The sequence below is a fragment of the Mercenaria mercenaria genome, chromosome 1, assembly GCF_021730395.1.
Source record: "Mercenaria mercenaria strain notata chromosome 1, MADL_Memer_1, whole genome shotgun sequence".
Taxonomy (NCBI): domain Eukaryota; kingdom Metazoa; phylum Mollusca; class Bivalvia; order Venerida; family Veneridae; genus Mercenaria; species Mercenaria mercenaria.
In genome coordinates, this window is record NC_069361.1 from 51,169,676 (window position 1) to 51,187,721 (window position 18,046).

Here is an 18,046-nt window from a genome sequence, read left to right on the forward strand (position 1 = left end):
CAAAACTTTTTTACAAAGGTTTTTCAACTAAAACTTTTTCGATTAATTTCGGACTATTTTTTCACTATCTTTTAAATTTTTTTGCGGAAGAACTTATTCCGGGCGAATTTGGGAAATATATATTTTTATAATTTTGAAAACCCGAAGTATAATTGTCCATAGTTTATTTTATGGTGGTGATTTCTGCAATTTAAACTTTTCGCTTTTTCGAGCGTTTTTTTAGTATTGACGCTTTGTCCCCTTTTTCACTTTCCCGCAGGCGAAAGAGCGAAAAAGGCGAGATTTGAACGATCTGCAAAACCAAAAGCAAAAAGGGCAAAATGCGAGTTTTTAACGAGCTGTCGACGGGGCTTTAAAAAGCTCGCTTTTGCCATTTTCCTTTGTGCTCGGGTACGCGAAAAAACGACAACCCACAATACCAGAAATCTATCCTTTGTCGCCTTCCTGTAGCGCATGCGCTTTATAAAATATATCTCATAACAATGGTGTGCAAATGTGCTACAGGAAGGCGACAGGGACACAAAATTAGATTTTTAAAAATCTCGCTTTTTCGCTTTGTCGCCTTGTTTTAGGTTGCGCTGCATGAAATATACATTCTGTCACATCTAAAAACATTTTAACGAAACAGTGCCATATGATTTCGAAATAATGAAAACCCTTGGGATTCAGCACCCCGTACAAAAAAAAGTCTTGTTTTGGATAGAAGCATGTTAAGTCGAATCAGAATAAGAACGTGAAAAAAAATTTTTGCTGTTTCAAATCAAAGGCTGACAAAAAAATTTCATTAATGTCATCCACGAACCACTAAAATTTCTGCTTCCCTTTTTTAAAATTTTATATAAAAAAATGTCTGTTGCGTCCGTCGGATTTGTTTGTCCGCACTAAACTTTGAAATGAGGGAAAAATTTTGGTTTTATTTAGCATAATTTTAAAACCATAGTAACATGGGCCAAAACCCAGGTTCCTATCCAAAAGCAAGGCCACAGTTGGAGGTCAAAAGCCATGTCAGATATTGTCCGGCCCATAACTTTGAAATACATTAAAGAACAGGCTTGTGCCTAATTAGAATTAGAATTTAATTTATTATAATTCATTAACAAAATTTGAAATAATTGAAAGTAATTGATAATTGAGACATAAGTCAATTTAAGTAATTGTAATAAATGAATTATTGACTCAGATATGACCAATAATTGTTAATTATTATGCTTCAACTGTGAGCGCTCAGGTGAAATTCCACACTGTAAAGCAGTTATAGTTTATACCTATTGTTCTCAAAATAACAAGGTATCAACACCTTTTGTATTTTTTCATCACTTACAGCTTTCAGGTGCATTTCTGGTCTGTAAAAAAAATTTTAAATTTGGTTGCTACACAAAAGTTTCATTTTGCTTTATTTTTTGAAAAAATATTGTATTGAAAAAATAACGTACAGATCTGAGGGTCTTTTGAAAAAAAACGGGAACAAGTTTTTTTTTTGTCTGGTACTGTTTCCCAATTAAAGATTTTTAGAACTGAAAAGTGATTTTGGAGAATACAGTGTTCCCCTCTATAGTCAAAGGCTAACTTGTGGAAAAACGCTTTATTAGTCTTTTTTCTTAGGCCACCATGAACGTGGGTGCATTGAACGTTTTTTTTTGCGGAAAGATGCCAGAAAATTTTTTTAAAGGGCATGATTTTAAAAATTTTATTTAATTGATAATTTCCTAAAAATTTTGTATTAAATTTGTTTTTTGTCAAAAAGTAATTAAATTTGTAATTTAATTGAAAGATTGTAAAAATAATTGTAATTTTTAATTTTTTTATAAAATTTTTTGGCAATCCCCGTTGTAAAATTTTTTCATTTTGGCAAATGTTAACCACGTGAGAACATGCGTAACCTCAGGTTCATCTAAAAAGTCAAGGTCACGGGGTTTGAAGCCCCAAAAAGTCTGTCGCTATTTTTAGGCACATAACTTTGACATGCTTTTCGGATTCATTTTAAATTTTAGCATAATGTTTAACACAATGAGGCGGAATGTCATGTGCAAATCTCAGGTTCCTCGTAGGTCAAGGTCATATTTATCGTTCAAAGGTCATCGTTTCATGAATGTTAATCCTTTTGACAGCTGGCGGGCTCGACATGTTGCCCGAGGGCATCTAGTTTTATAAAAAAAATCACTGTGAATTTACGCAAAAAATTTCTCGTATGAAAATTTACAATTTTGAGTCGGAATAAAACCCTCCCAAAAATTTGGTGCTTGCTGTCGATGAAATTTTTAAATCTTGCTTTTAAAAGGGTGAAATAAAAAATGTTCCTCTGGATATATAAATTGACGAAGCGCCACCGAAATCTTTGATCATATTTCGAGAGGTGAACATTTTCATATCACCCTCTCAGGAATGCAATATGTATTTCATCATATCGAAAATACATAAAGGTCGAATAACTACTGGAAAATAAAACATAATGATTTATGGGATACAACCTACTCCGACCTGTTTATTATGCTTGTTTTAAAAGTGTCACCCTTAACTACAAGTTACAAATTTTCATATAGATTGTACTGAATGATGCCGACAGAGGCAATTCTAGTAGAGCTGCGTATTTTCCCCCCTTTAATTTTAAAAAAAAATAAAAACCCAAAAAAATAAAAAATAAATAAATAAATAAAATTAATTAAAAAAGGAAGCTTGTCACAAAAATTCTTTTTGAACCATTTTCCCCCAATTTGTTTTAACTCGAAGTCAGTTGAAATTTGTTTTTAAGGATTAAATTTTCCCATCTCTCAAAAGTTTTATTCATTTAAAAAATTTAACGGGAAGATACTAATAATCAAATGAATTCTTGTCATTTTCTTTTTCGAAAAAAGGAAACAAAAAAAATTTTTTCCCTCGTCAAATTGAAATTGAACCAAAAAAAATTTCAGAAAGATTGTCCTAAAAAAAAAAACAAAAATATATAAATATTGACTAAACAAAACCCCTATTTTCCAAAAATTGATTAATGCATTTTTTTTATTTTTTGGGAAGAAAAAAGGAAAAACCTCTTTTTCTTTTACCTGCTAAAAAAACAAAATGAATTCGAAGTAGTTTTATGTAGGCTTTATTTCTACTGATAAAAATTACTTTTTAAAAACCATTATGTAAGAAAATAAATTTGGTTTTGTACGTTGAATTTTGCGTAATTCAAAGCGTTACGTGTAACAACACAACAGTACCCTTATAACACCAGTCGGTAAAATTTCGAATTCTCCGTACAAAAATACTTGTTTTAGTTTGGTTTGTGCGTTTTGGGGCGCCACCAAAAAAAATCTTTGAGATCTTTGACAAAAAAAAAGGTTAAAAAAGTGGAAAAAATTGTAATTTAAAAAACATAAATTATTTTATGAAAGTCAAAAACCCTGTAAAAAATGATCGTTGCTTTTAGATTTTTATTTTTTTTATAAATTACTTTTTTTTGTATTTTTTTTTTTAAAATATTTAACAAAAAACCCTTTACCCACAATGACAAAGGGCATATTCAAACATAAAAAACTTCCATTTGTTGAATAAATTAATAATCAATTTAAAATAAAATTTAAAAAATATTTGATATAATTTTTAATGCAAAAAACGTATTTTTTATTTAACTTTCTGGAGTGTTATAAGCAGGAAGTTTTATAAATGAAAGACTGGATAAGTGTTAAAATCGATTCCGAAACACTGTATCGAGTAAACGTTTTACTTCTATTTTTCCCGGAAATTGAAAAAGGGGGACAGCAACATTCTGAAACAAAAAAAAAGGCTTTCTTTTGTTTTGCATAAAAAAAACACTCTTAATCAATTTTTTGGATTTTTAGATTTCTACAAAAATTGAAAAGAAAATTAAAAATTCTGTAAATAAATAAAAATGGCTTTCATTTTTTTTTTTGCATAAAAATTTTTTACTAAAAACTATTTAAAACACCGAAAAAAGAGAACTTACAATGTCATAAAATTTCATATTTTCCTAGAAATTTTAAAATCAAACGTACCCTTTTCCCGTTTATTTTTTCAAAGCTTTTTTTGTTTTGTTGATATTAAGTGCATCCTGCTTCTACCTATTTTTCCCGCTATAATCAGGTTGCCGTGTCAACATGCGTTTACATATAGTGCTTTTATGTAACCAGTGAAAAAAAGGCCCAGATTTCACATGTTTTCGTTCTTGGAAACAGTTTACAGGGTCCACTGCAACTGTCTGGTAAAAAAAAGAATTTCAAATTATTCTTTCCACCTAAATAGGTTTTACGGTACGAATCTTTTATGGCTTAGCCAATAAAACCTTGACTTTATAAAATTTTTGGCGTTTAACATTGATATAATAGAATACTTAATTATTACCCGGGTTTTGATTTTGTAGCAAATTAGGCTACTCCAAACAGGGCCGGCCATTCGTTTTCTTCCCCGAATGTCGTTATAAAGCGCCCCCCCTTTGGATAAATTACGTCATCAAAGACTTCCTGCCATCGCTACTAAAAATCTCGGCGTTTCAATTTGCGTTTTCTGAATTTTGTTAGGGGGACGAATACAGCAGACAAAAACGCGGCCTGATTTATCAATTGCGATCCCCTTGGGGAATTATAGGGGAGTGGCTAAACGGAAGATTCGTCATGTTCCAAAACTTCCATTGGAAAACAGAAAAGTTCGTCTCCATTTTTTCGCCCCCCTGGGGGCGTTTTCAATCTTTTGTTAAAAAGGAAATGAAAAGGGTTTAGGGCCTTTTTAATTATCTCATAATGTCAAAACTGACAGACAATTGTTTTTCTTTATAAAAACTGTAATTCACTGTCATGATAGGGGCATTAAACACAAGCTTTTTAATTTGGTTTTTGTCTCTTTTTTTTGTAGATTTTTTTGACAGCAGATGTTTTATAAATTAAAATCCTTTCATTATGCAGAGATTTAGCACAGCATTTGTAGTTTTTCTTTTTTAAAAATGTTTTCTCTTAGAAAGAAAGTCTAAATCTTTTCTTTTCGGATTTCTTTTTGGACGTCACAATGTAACAAATTTTGACTGTAGTTTTTCTTTTCAACTTATCTTCGTGAACGGTCTAAATTCTGTTTTTTTTAAAGGTCAAAAAAGGGCAATTTTATTTAAAAAAGTGGTATTATCAAAAATTATTATTTAATTTCACCCCCATGAGAGTGTACTAAAAGTTTTCATGTTAATTTTTTTTTCATTTATTAGGCAGTCAGAAAAGTCTGCCTTTTTTACTTTCCCTTTTTGTTTCGCTTTGAGGATAAAACCTTTAAAATTAGCTCAAACATTTTATGGTTTTTGTTCTACTTTTTTGATGGGGTTTTTTTTTTTGCGCTTTTTCCTCTTACAGCTGCCCCTTTCCTTTATGAGTTCTAAAAAAGTTATTTAAATTACCCAAAAATTGTAAATACTTTCTTTCAGACAATTTTTGGGGGTAGGTCGTTTCTATGTAATAAAGTATGTTTGAATTTTATTTCTTGAAAGGGTCATGGACTTCGTCTTTTTTGGTACAAAATACGCGTAAATATTTTTTAAAAATACTTTTGCAGTAAGATGTTTCTATGTTTAGAATTTTCTTTTTTGTATTATTGTAGTTATGTGACTTTTTCTTTCTGCGCGAAGAGGGTGTCGTATTTGTTTCCGTTTTTACGAAATTAATAAAATTTTGTAATCTTGAAGGAGTCATGTATTTTTTTTCTGGCGCACAGAATTTTCGGAAATACTCTCACTTTTTTCAGTAAAGTTTTTGGGGCAGTATTTTGTATCTTGAAGAGTTTTGTGACTTTTCTTTCTGCGCGCAGAGGGTGTTTTGTTTTTTTTTTCGTTATTTTGAATTGGGAAAAAAAAAAAAACAAAAAAAAAACCAAAAAAAAACGTTAGATTTTTTTCATTCCTTTTTTTTAAGAAGATTTGTTGGATTAAAAAAGAAAAAAAAAATGCACTACCCCTTTCAGAGAAAACCTATATGATCTTATTTCTGGTATTTTTTTGGGTGGTTTTCTTTTTTTAAAAAAAAAAAATAATTTTGTCTAAACACTAGAAAGTAAAATAGAAACCTACAGGATTTGTTTTAGGATATTTTCGTGTTTTTTGTTTCCTTTGTTGAGGGAAAGAAAAAAAAAACCAAAATTATACCAAAAGTTTTTTTTTTTATAAACTTTATAAGACTGTTTCCCTTTTTTTGTTAAAAATTATGTCTAAAAATTGGCAATAAATTCTGAAAATTCATAACCAAAACCCAATGTTCTTAATTTTTTTAGGTATTTTTTGAACTTTTTTGCTTTTTTTGTTAAGGTAAAAAATCAAATTCAAATTTTTATGACGTCTTTATATTTATTTTTAAGGCTTATATCTAAATGTCTAAATTTTGGTACAAAATAAAAAATTTATGTTCTTTCCCTCAGTTTCACTTCAAAAACAGAACTACATTTTCGTATGTTCCTTTAAAAAATGAATTTTATTTTTTCTTTATTCAGGGTGCAGCACTGTGGATTGTTTGTTTGTTGTTTTTTTGTTTTGCTGTTACATAGAACGAGTATTTTTATTATTCTTTTTTTTCATCCCTGTTTGTTTAGTTTTTTTTTATGATTTAGAATATAACTTTCGTCTCAATGAATGTAAAGGCTAGGTACAGGGGAAAACGGAAGATGTTTTAAATTTCCCAAAGAGAAAAATTATAATATTTATTTTTCTCCAAGATACACTTTTACGATAGAAATTTAAAACTATTCCGCATAAAGGGGCTTGAATGTTTTTTTTCAACTTTAATAGTCGTCTAGGGGGGTAGCAATTTTATAAAACAAATTTAGCTATAAATTCTCTGTATTAAAATGACCCGAATGGCAACCCTTTTTATTTATGCTTTTATTGCGAGTTAATCTTTCGATGTTTTTTTTATGGCCCAAATAAAAATGCCTGATTTTTATAAAAATTTTTAAAGAAAAGTGGGAGAAATGAAAAAACATTGTTTAAAAATTTTTGGAGTTTAATTGTGTTTAAACCCAGACATGATTTTTTTTTAATTATAAAAAAATGTAAATAATCCTAAAACAAAAGAAACAGGCTTCAAATGATGATCGAAATTAAAATTTAATTTATGCATGGGGAGAACAAAAATTGAAGAAAAAAAGTATCAGGGGTTTAAGAAATCTGTTAAAAGCAAGACTAGATTTTTTTTTTAAATTTCCCGTAAATTTTTCACGACTTGTTAATGCGCAATTTTTTCCAGGTTATAGAACGACCATTAAAGATTTTTTAGTTTTGAATTCGGAAAGTTTAAGAAAGGTACCCCATAGGAAATTCAACAACTCTTTGTTTAAAGGGGTATTCAATTTGTTGAAAAAACTAAGCAATTTAAAGCAGATTAAACGACAAAACCTTAAAGAACAAACTTCCAAGACCAAAAAAAATAAGTAATGAAGAATTTAAAATTGACCATAAAAGATAAACTGTTTTTAGGTTCTTTTAAAGGGAGATTAGGGAAATGTTTAGCTTTCTCCCCTTTAAGAAAAAACAAAAGTAATAAACATAAAATTTTAATGAATTGTACCCTTGAAAAACAAATAATATTAAATTTGATCTATTAGATAAAAAAAAAAAAACAGAAAATTTGGTGTTTGAGTAAAAAAAAAAAGCGGGTGCCTTTAAGGTTAGAGTAAGTGGATCGCTGGGGCGAAAAACCCCCAAAAAATTTTTTTGGGCTAGAAAAAAAAGGGTTTTGTTTCTAATTAATGAACTCTTTGTATCGACATCGGAGCCCTCTGCAAAAACAAAAGGGGAAATTTTTATGAGGTTTTTTTAAAAAATTATAAAACTTTTTCATAAAACAAAAAGGAAAAATGAAATTGACTTATATTCAAAATGGTGATCCCAAATTAAAATGAAAAGGAAAAAAGGTTTAGAAGGCTCTTACATACAGTGAGATGCTGAACAGTCTAAAAATATGTCAAATGACACAGCGCCGGCAGTAGTGGGTTTACCGCTGCCTTTTAAAAAATTTCTGGTCGGATATTGGAATTTCTTTGAAGTCAAATTTTCTATGCCCTTTGATTTTGGGGATCTGTCGGGTTTTTTTAAAAAATGGGTTATAACCTGTATCCCCAAAGGGGGAAAAAGGTAAACGTTACATTAAAATTGGGTCCCCTTTCCTTTTGAAAGTTTCGTACAAAATCGCTTCTTCTCATTGTCAAAAATTAAAAATGTCTTACCAATCTGATTATCCAGACCAAAAAGGGTTTTTTTCCTGGACATTTTTGCGATAATTAAACTAGTGTTGATGTAAAGTTTCACACAGAAGAACAACAAATACCAGGAATGTTATTGTGGGTTTTTCAACGCTTTTTATTCCCCTTTTAGGTCCTTTGTAAAGGGGAACGTATTGTAATTTTGGTGAAAAATTTATAAAACTGGGTTTTTAAATTTTTTTAAAGTATACAATCTTGGTCAAAAAAATGGGGCACCTGCAAGGGGGTCAGGGGGGCCCCTTTCCCCTTATCCCTTATATCTTTATTCTGTTGCGGAAGTATAGCGGCAATATTGAAACAAAACAAAAAAATTTTAAGGGGTAAAAATAAAAAATAAAAAATTTCTCCTTCACTATGGGTGACACACTTTTTATTGAGGAACTGAAAAGTCCTTAAAAAACACAATACAAACATTTTCTTCTTTGCAAAGAAAATTAGGATTACAAAAAAACATAGTAAAACAAAAGCTGTTTGATTGAATCTTTAAAAATAGCAGTTTTTACCTTTCCAGAATGGATTCATGGGAGCCCATGTTTTTTAAATTACTGGGACTTTTACAATACCTCAAAAATAGGGGAATATACTATTTACCAAAATTGAAGAAATTATAAAGGGTCTTCGCTCATGGAAAAAAAGGGATCAGTCCCAAAAGGTGAAAAATTTGTTAAAAACAAGTTTACCAAAAAACAATCCATTTTTTATGAGTTTTCCAAATCAAATATGACATCTAAAAAATTACAAAAACTTTTTTATACATTTTTATAAAGGCCAGGATAAAAAGGGAAAAAAAAATACTTTATTCACCCACGAAATGGAGGTATAAAATGTAGATTGATACTTTCAATTTCCCCTTTAAAATGACTTGGGTTCGCAAATATAGATATAATACTACATTTTTGAATTATTACAGATACTACCCTTTTCTTTAAACCTATAGTAAAAATTTAATGAATTTATGTAAAAATGAAACCTGTTGGAAATTCTTTTGGAAAAGTGTCTTTAAAGGAATATCAAAATGATCAAAACCCAAAAGCTGGAGTGATTTTTTTGCCTGCAGTTGGCACAGCAGTATGTTAAAATTTGGGGGTGTTAGTTTTCACCATCCCTGTTTATAGGAAAGGAGTTTTATTATCACGTTTTTCTAGATGAATGGAAATTTTTTTTGTATAAAAGATTTTATTGATAAATATGAAATCGAACAAAAGTTTTAAATCCAAAAGTTTTCGCATCAAAAAGAGATTTCTTGAAAGGTTAGATTTCCAATTATGCAAGAAGGCTCACCCTTTCAACCTTTGCGTAAAAAAAAATTAAAAGTCAAAAAAAGGGTTTGTAGAAAAATCTATGCTTCCCTACTTGCCGGCCAAAAATAATCCTTCTTCAAAGAGAAAAAGGGGTGATAAATTAAATTTTAAAAGCGGGGTTTTTAACTGGGAAATATATATTTAAATTCCCTTTCTTTTAAATAAAGTCAAAATTTCATTGGTTTTAATTAGGGCGATCATGAATCATTGAACAAATTTCTCTCTCCAAAAAAAAAGGTTTAAAAAAATGTTTGTTATGTTTTTTCTGTAAAACGAACACTGAAACTTTACAAATTTATTTTTTGATTCCGTTATAGTAAATTTATGGGCTGGGTCAAAAGAGGTAAAAGAAAATTGTCCAATTTTTTCCCCGAAAGGAAAGATAGATATTCTTCTAGGTAAAAGAAAAAATTTAGCATTGCATTGATGAAATATTACTAAAAACGAATTTTTTTTTTACGAGGGGAGTTAATGTAATGTTACTTTTTTTGTATTCCGTAAAAGTGGTTTTTTTAAAAGCGGTTTTCGGCACTTTAGAGGGAAAGTATTGGAAAAAACAAAGCTATGAATTAAAAAATCGGTAGATTCAAAAATAAAAATATAATCATTTTAAATGAGGTGTATCCGGTATTGGGCCATTTTACGTCTAAAAAATTTAGCTTTAAAAACAATTTCCTTTTTTTCACTTAAAAATTCAATAATAAACTATGTTCAAATTTTCAGTTCAAAAAGAGGGAAAAAAAATCGATCTTCACAAAAACGTATGAAAAACAATCAAAGTTTTACATTTAAATTGATGTGTATTCTTTTTTACTCGAAAAAAGATCAGGGATACATAAGCATCTGCAATTTTTTCAGGGCCCATAATCTCGTTTAAAAAATTTTTGTATTTTTGGTGATACTATATCTTATTCTCGATTGTTAAAAATAGTTTTACACTTCAGTTAAACGCTCTCGCACCCATTCCAGATGGAATCAACTGGAGGGGTTTTGATTTTTTTTTGTTGTGGGTTTTAAAATTAAAAAGCAAAAATGTTTAAACAAACCAAAATCATCCAAATTTCGTACCTCGTTAAAAAAAGATTTTAATTTTGGATTTTTCAAGTTACTTATTTTTCGGGCTCTGGATCCCAGAACAAAATTAAATTAAATTATTTTCCGTATACCTGAGACACCTCACTAAATGATTTTTTTTAATTTGAACCTGTTTTATTTTTATAATTTATAAGCTTTGGTTTTTCCCAAAATTGCTTTATAATGTGCCAAAACCCCAAATTTTAAAAAAAACCACGGTTTTTGGAACTAAACAGAGAACAAACATATTGAACGCCCCTGTATATATGTAACTTAAAAAAAATTTTCCAAAACTTTCGTTTTTCAAAAAAACAAAAGAAAAATGTATTGAAAATTGAACCTTTAACGCTAAGAAAAAAAACAAATTTTAAAAAAATTCAATGTAAACTGGAAATGATGTCTATCTTGCTTTTTATTTTGACAAAATAAAACTTTTTTTTGTACAGCTCATTTTGAATTCCCCGTGCTGCACCCGACCCCTACTTTGTTTTGTCCCTTCTCCCCTCCCCCCCCCCCCCCCCCCCCCCCCCCCCCCCTTTTTTTTCCATTTTTTTTGCATGCCTTCATGGATCTGGATCTTTTTTTTTGTTCTTTATTAAGGTTTTTAAGATAGGTATTACAAAAAAGAAAGAAGAATAACTGTGTTTGATTAGCTTATTATGCTTGTAGGAAAATTTTTTCCATTATTGCTCAAAAATACTTATTATCTATGGTTTGCTTTGACCCTTCTTTTTTTAACCAATTGGTTTTTTTTCCTGGATCTTTTTTACTCCTGCAGTGCAGTTTGTCAAGATCTGCGCTGTTTTTTACGCCATTGGTCAGTATTTTTTTCGGAAACATTTTTAAAATTCCATAGTACGTTCGAAATTTAAGGGAAAACAATTTCTTTAAAGAAAACTAAAATGGCAAGGGTCGGGGTTTATACAAGTTTTAGATAATAAAACTTTTTTTAAAAACTCATATTTCCCTACTTATAAATATTTCTTTACATATTTTGCTGTAAACCCATTTGACAAAAAAAAAAAAAGTTTGTCCCCATCACCCTAGAAAAAAGTCCATTTTTCCCTCGGACATTAAAAACCCCCCCCCTGTCGCCTTTGGGGATTGTCATGGCCCTGCATCGCCCGATTTTTTCAGGACAACAATTGACTTTGTGTGGGGCACAAAGGTGTTCTTTTTCAAGGGCAACAAAAGCCCTGTCCTGTCCTCCTTTTTCTTTAAAATTGTTTTTAGGTGATCTCTTGCTTTTTAAATTAACTGTATACAAACCCCCAAGAGAAAACTTTTTCCGGTATGGTTATCAGAAGTTGGTCGTCGTTAAAGCCGTTATTGACAAACCGGGGGTTAACGTTCCTTTTGGCGAAAATTCGGTTTTTGGGAATTTCTGTTTGCTTTTTCGCCATGAGCAGAGACATACCAACGGTTCGACTGCCCTCCTCGCTTTTGAAAAGCTCTTTTTAAAAACCCTTTTTTGGGTTTTCCCCTTTCTCCGAACACTTTTGTTCGAACAGAATTTTTAATGTCAACCTCCCGAAAACTTTCTCATCGGTTTTTTTTAAGAAGCACGTGTTCTTGCGGTTAATCAGTGCGACACGACCATCTTTAAGGTGTGTTCCTGTGACAATTAGCCCTCTTGTTGCCTTTTTTGCACCACCCGGGAATCCCAAAGTTTTCACAGGGACCTGTTTAAAGAAAAAAATTTTAAATCGTTTAAGGGCTGGGCCAATTTTACAGATAAATTTCTTTTTGGGTTATCTAAAATTTGGGAAACCCTTTTCTGCGCGAAAAAATCATTTGGTTTAATTTTGGTTACAATGTTTAGTATTGAGACGTGTTATTTCAATTTGATAATTACTTTTGATGTTGTGTTTTGATAAATTTTGTTTTTAAAAAAATATTGAGGTTTTAGGTTGTTTTTTAAAAAATTTTTAAGGGCGTGTATTTGTAATTAATATCATGCCTTTTTTTTTCCCTTACTTTTTTTAGGAACCCCCTGACGCGATATTTTTACACTCTTGTGACTTTGGAACTTGTTTGGGGTTCAAATTTTTGATCGGCACCCATAATCCGTTTTAAAATCAATGGGTTGTTTTTCACTGACCGTTCCCCAAAAAAACCAAAAAAAGTAAGGGAACCCCCTGGACGATATCTTTTTTTACACTTTTGTGACTTTTGGGAAAATGGTTGGGGTTTTAAGTATTTTGATCGGGACTATAAACCCATTTAAACTCAATGGGTTGTTTTTCAATTTACCCTTCCCAAGGGGGTGCCCTACCGTGTTGATTTTTTTTTTATATTTTGCTCTTGGTGTCTCCTGTTTTACTTTGTCTATATATCTTGTGTGAAAATCTCTACCCTGCTAAGTTTCTATAAATGAACTTGCCCATCTTTCAGTTTAGACAGTACCATTTCTGTTCAAAGGGATGCTTCCAAAAACGATATGGGGTTTATGCGAAAAGTGTGCCACGAACGATTGCCTGTGGAGGTGTCTTAGTTACACAGTCGCAAAGGCAAATTTCCCTTCTGCCCCCAGGGTTTAAAAATTAAAGAAATCCTTACACATGTTAAAAATGCTTTAGGGTTTTCCTTTCGGTAAAGGGCCCCTTCTTTGAAATGGCTGTTCTTTTAAATTTTGTCCTATTGTGTTATTTTACTGTCTTTATTATACATGGTTCTCTGTTGGCGAGTAAGTTTTTTATTTAACTTATTTTTTTAAAAACTAAATCTTTTTAAAATGAAACATTGGGAATTCTGCCCCTGTCGGCATCCAATGTTTAAATTTAAAATGTTTATTACTTCGTATTGGCTTAACGGATTTTTTTTTCAATATCTAGAAGAACTAAATACGTTTCAAATTTATTTTATCTTATTTGGGCTATAACTGGATAAATTTTGTACCAGAAATATTTTAAAGATAAAATTTTACCTGTCTTTTTCTATTTCTTTCTTGTGATGCATATTATTTGCTGATTTTTAGAATCGTACCAAACTAAAATTTGGGAGCCCATCTTTTGAATTTTTGGGAATTTAAATTTAAACCGAAGTGTTTCAAAGACCATCATTACAATTTATTAAAATTTATGATGGTAATATTAATTTTGTAAGTATTCATTTGAATAAGCACATTTTGTTTTTGGAACATTAAAATGGTGAAATATATACTGTATACACAGAGATGGTCCTGGCTTAAATTCTTACTTGAAGGCCGAATACTAAATGTCGATGTAAATAGTAATACATTCGTCAGCTAACACTTCCAAAATATAAATCTGAAAAGTCGATTTGTGATCTCAAGACACAATGAAATGGAACACAAACAAATACGAATTTTAAACATGTTTTACGTAGCCAAGCTCCTATTTGCTACGATAATGTGTCAAGAATGTATATTGACATTGTGCAGCATATGTTTAGTCGCAATGTAAAGCTTCCACATGTATTTTCCAAGTTACTTGCTTAGATATTGAAGTGAAATACGCAGCAAAACTTTTGACTTTATATCTAAGCTTTAAAAAGGACTTATGTACGTCTGTCTAACGGATTTTTATTTTTAATCATCAAGGTTTGTTGGTGTTTCGCAGTCGCTTAGCTGTAATTTAATGAAAAATATAAATACTGGAGTCAAGGTCGTTACATTAGCTTTACAATGAGACCCTGATCTTAAAGCTCAGCTGCTTGTTAAAGTCGTAGTGGCTTGTGGTCATGACATTTACCATGCAATGGAATGAAAGACAATCTGTATTTAGTGACGCATATCATATTACTTATTTTGAAGAAGCAATCCCGCACTAAAATTTGCAAACGTCAGTTTCCATAGTTTTGGACAATCCGATTTATTCGAGATGAATTACAAAAACACATACATCTTCTTAGTTATTGATGAATGTAACATTAGTAAGTATTTATTTGGATGAGCACATTTTACTTTGGAGCAGTAAAATGGTCAAATATGTTTTATGTATGCAAACAGATATAGACAAGCTCCTATATGCGATGATAATGTGTTTAGAATATCACACATCCCGTATAATGACAGAGTGGAGAATAGATTTAGCCACAGTGTACAGCTCATACATACAGTTTGTAAATTACTTCCATAGATACTGAAATATTTTATATTTCAACTTCACAAAAGACTCCTGCATATCTTTCTAACGGATTTTTAATCATAATATTGTGTTCTTTCAATGTCGCTTATCTTAAATTAAATGGAAAATATTCATACTTGTGTCAAGGTCGTAACGCTAGCTTTACAATAACACCTTAATTATAAAGATGATTTGTTTGTTTAAATCATAGTAGCTTGTGGTCATGACACTGTTAATGAGCCTAGGTAGCAGATTTCATCGAGTTATCCTACCTACATTGATTTGATTCTCTATTTGACCATATAAGTAGTAAACATTGAAGGGTAATGAACTAATTACAATAACTTTCCATTCATGACATGACTTTCTTGTATGGGTATTATTCCACCTATAATATGCAGCTTCTTGTGTATTATCCAATAATTTTAGAACTAAAGGTTTGTTAACTTTCCAGAATTTCACTCATTTATTGACGTATATTGTTCACCACATCAATTCACCCGCTTCATATACCTGGAAATCAAATATAATTACTTTACCATGCAATGAAATGCCAGACGATCTGTATTTAGTGGCGCATATTATATGCATTGCTGATTTTGAAGAATCAATTCCCAAGAAAAAATGGTAACGCCAGTTTTCGTAGTTTTGGTTAAACCGATTTGTCCGAGATGTATTTCAAAGACACATACATCTGCTTAAATATTTATGGTTGTTATATTTGAAGGTATTCATTTGAAATATGCACATTTTATTTTGGAGTATTCAAATGGTGAAATATATTTACTGTTTGCACAGACATAGTTGTGGCTAAAACATTTACCTCAATGCCTGGTAGTAATAAACAATATATTATAAATAGTAATACATTCATTCGTCAGCTAAAATTTGCAAGAAAAAAATAAAGCTGCAAAATAGATTTGTGACCTCAAAATACTATGATATAGAACACACAAAAATTGGAATGTTACACATGTTGTATATAGACAAGCTTCTTTAGAATGTTACACATTACGTATATTGACATTTTGCAGCATTTGTTCAGTCGCAGTGCAAAGCTTCCACATGTATTTTTCAAGTTTCTTGCATAGATATCGATTTGAAATACACAGCAAAACTTCTGACTTTAGATCTGAGCTTTACAAAAGATTCATGTACATCTGCCTAATGGGTTTTATTCTTTATCAAAGTTTGTTCGTGTTTCACAGTGTTTATCTTTAATCAAATGGAAAATATCAATACTGATGTCAAGGTTGTAACGTTAGATTTACAATGACACCCTAATCATCAAGCTAATTTGTTTGTATAAGTCGTAGTGGCTTATGGTTATCATAATGCTTGTCTAACTAATTACAATATCTTGCGATTTATAATTCTATGAATGTCTTGTATGAGTAATATATTATAATATTTAGTCTAAAAGTTACGGCTCATGCAAGGGCCTACTTTTGGCTATTTTGCGTAATACCAGTTTCATTTATGACCGGATTTTAACCAAAATTGCACAAAGTTGTATCACCATAAGATCTCGATTTCTTTCTAGAACCAGTCATATTCCACTATGGTTTCCAGAATTAATGGTCATTGAAAGGGTCAAATTTGTCTATTTTGGTGATCTGCATATTCATATAGAACATAGCACCATATACTTACTGAATATAATATTAGCTTTGATATTTGGACCATGTTCAGTTTTCAACTTTACCTTCTGACCTACCTCTTGTTATTGATGACATGTAGGCAATATCACTCAGGTGAGTGATCCAGGGTCATCATGACCATCTTCTTGTTGTAGCTTATATCAGTTTGCTATTACATATAAATTATATAGTGAGATCTCGTCAAATAAATAATGATTAAACCCGCCCGCTTAGCTCAGTAGGGAGAGCGTTGGTCTACAGATCGCGGGGTCGCGAGTTCGATCCCCGGGGCGTACGTTCTCCGTGATGATTTGATAAAAGACATTGTGTTTGAAATCATTTGTCCTCCACCTCTGATAATTCATGTGGGGAAGTTGGCAGTTACTTGCGGAGAACAGTTTGTACTGGTACAGAGTCCAGGAACACTGGTTAGGCTAACTGCCCGTCGTTACTCATTGTTATATGACATGTAGAAATACTAGTGAGTATCCAGGGTATATGACCATCCTTTTGTACTTATATCATTTGCTATACATATAATTATAGTGAGATCTTCAATAAATAATGATCAAATCCCGCCCTTACCAGTATTTGGACGTTGTACAGATCGCTCGGAGTGAATCGATAACCCGGGCGTAGTTCTCCGTGATGATGATAAAAGACATGTTTGAAAATCATTTGTCCTCCACTTGATACAATTCATGTGGGGAAGTTGCATTACTGGGAGAAAGTTTGTATGGTACATTCCAGGAAACTGGATTAGCTAACTCCCGCCGTTACATACATTTTAATGAAATACTGTTGAAAAACGCCGTTAAACCCGAAACAAACAAACAAACAATCTGATCAGGAAGATACATAATAGATATTCAAAAGAATACATGTTCTTTGATTTTGAAAAAAGGAAACAAATAAAATCTTATTCATCGTCATATTGTTCTTGAACCAAAACGAGTTTCAGAAAAAGATTTGTCCTAACACAAAAACAAACAAAAAAGTATACTGACTAAATATAAACCTATTTTCCGAAAATCTGATAAACGGTTGAGAGATAAAGAGATAAACGGTAAAACGCCCGATTCATATTACCTATAACAAATAAAATCGTAACTAAATATTGCCCATACTAGCTTTATGTAGGCATACCATACGAGATGCCCTATATCACAGCCAGTCCGGTAAATTTTCCAAATATCTCGCGTACAGAAATACTTGTTTCATGTTTGGTCTTGTAGCGTAAAAACACCACCATAAAAGCTTTTTGAGATACTTCTGACAATGATTTTATGAATGTACATGTATGTTGTAGATTTTTAACTGCATGATTAACAACAAGCTTTACGCACACAAGTTACAAAGGTCATGATACAAGTAGAACAAAAGATACTACCATATTAGCTAAATTAAATTAATAATACTAAATGAAAATCAAAGCATTTACTATGATATAATTGCAATGAACGTATGTTATATCTAAACTTTCTTGAGTGCCTGTTTTTATAAATTGTATAAGTTTTATAAATGACAGACTGGGTAAGTGTTATAATCGATGCCGAAACACTGTATTGAATAAACGTTTTTACTTTATATTTCTAGGAAATATGATAAAGAAGACAGAAGATATCTGTAACAAAAAAGGCTTTCATTTTGTTTTGCATAGAATGCAATTTCTAATCACTGTCTGGACTTTATATTTATAGTGAAAATGGTAGAGAAAATA